The 1,646-nt window shown below is 39.2% G+C and overlaps 1 long non-coding RNA gene across 2 annotated transcripts in view; it reads left to right on the top strand.

Moving 5' to 3' along the window:
* Window positions 1–1,646, top strand: part of LOC103610415 — a 37,873-nt gene that overhangs the window by 30,395 nt on the left and 5,832 nt on the right. For both annotated transcript variants that reach the window (XR_552209.1, XR_552210.1), the window contains one exon: window positions 47–153. This is a non-coding gene — a long non-coding RNA (uncharacterized LOC103610415). The remainder of the gene's footprint in view (window positions 1–46; window positions 154–1,646) is intronic.

Genomic DNA, 1,646 nt, shown 5'->3' with positions numbered 1-1,646 from the left:
GTTGTATAAGGAGAGCTAGTGAACAGGTTAGCTCTCTTCTGCTCAGCCATTTCGCCATGTGGTACCTGCATTGCTGTAGAGAGTCACCACTAACAACAAGAAGACCCTACCAGATGTGTTCCCTGGACTTTGGACTTCTCAACTTCTGTAACTGTAAGAAATAAATTTTATTTCTTTATAAATTACCCTGTTTTAGGTATTCTGTTATAAGCCACAGAAATAGATCTAATACAGAAGCTAAACACTGCCACCCATTTTTCGATCCCAATCCTCAAAGTAGACTCATTGTGTGTAAAACTTACTGTAACTCAAATTTTTTATTAAGTTAATTTGCACAGTTGGTACAATTAGCAGAAAACTATTTGCATTGTGCTTGCTGTAAGGACAAACCAAAAGTTATAGCTTGTAATATTTTGAAAATAATACTGATTTACAGTAGACATATGTTAGTGTGGAGGAAAATGAAGAACACCCGTTAAAGATGGAGACACTCTTGCTCTCCAGAGTTAGACTGTTAGCAGAAATGCAAAAAGACTGGGTCAGCAAAAATTCACAAAACTTAACTGCAAACCATAGACTTCCTATTGATTACCTAGGAGACAGGGCGGTATGGGAAGGGTTTACAGCTGGCTAAAACATATGTAAGACATGCTTTTACCCAGTGAAGTTGCTCAGTGCATGCGCTAAGCCCCAGAACTTTGTATCTGGTCTCCAGTTGATCACCTCCCCAGGCGGCAGCCCATAGCTCAAGGCACGCCTTGAGCAACTCACCTCGGTGCACTCCCTTGGCAGGGCTGCATGTGGCCCTGCTCCCTGAGGGACTCCTGGCAGAGGCTACGTGTAGTCCTGCCTCCTGAGACCCCCAGGAAGAAGAGAAAGATGCATTAGTGTATTTTAATGTGTTCACTGATAAAAATATTAAGGAAATATTTATATGAATAACTTAATAACTAATTACAAGTGTTTTATAATCAGAATTTCAAATTTAATTCAGGTTGAATCCATATGAATATGTTTATTTTATTTTTTATTTTTTTCTGACTACCTATCAGTCCTATCCTAAATAAAACCCCAAATTCAGGTACATTGGCTGTCTTATTCACTTCTAAATACTAAGTGACAAAATCTTGCCTAGAATGACAGGCTCTCAATTTTGTTATTGTCGAATGAAAGAATGAACCGTGATAACACAGTATGTGAAACATTCTCTTCTTATTTCCTACACTTACAACTGTTTTCTTGCTCTCTACCTATATAATTCACAAATGCCTCGTGTTGATTATGTCTATAACTGAGCAAGTTTCTCTCAATTTCAAAATTGGTCTTTCTGGGGTGTCTTGCTGCAGCCACCAGACGTTGGTTCTTCAAATCAGAAAACTGGAGGCATCTTTGACTTACTCTTCTGTTTTAACCCCTACAGGCAGCCATCCCCTAAATGACATAACCTCTACATCTTGATTATATTTCAAATCCATTTTATTCTTTGCATCTCTACCGTTGCCACCTCAGTGAACGACCATCTCTTACCTTCATGACTGCAATAGCCTCTTGAATCATCTACACCAGCTACGCTCCAATTCAACCTTCATTCTCCACAGTCTGACAGATCCCTCAGAAATTCAGACCTATCAGTCATCTCACCTCCT

The sequence above is a fragment of the Galeopterus variegatus genome, unplaced genomic scaffold (genome assembly GCF_000696425.1).
Source record: "Galeopterus variegatus unplaced genomic scaffold, G_variegatus-3.0.2 Scaffold11110, whole genome shotgun sequence".
In the NCBI taxonomy this organism is placed as follows: Eukaryota; Metazoa; Chordata; class Mammalia; order Dermoptera; family Cynocephalidae; genus Galeopterus; species Galeopterus variegatus.
The sequence above is the reverse complement of the archived record's forward strand: the minus strand, read 5'-3'. Positions and strand labels throughout refer to the sequence as shown.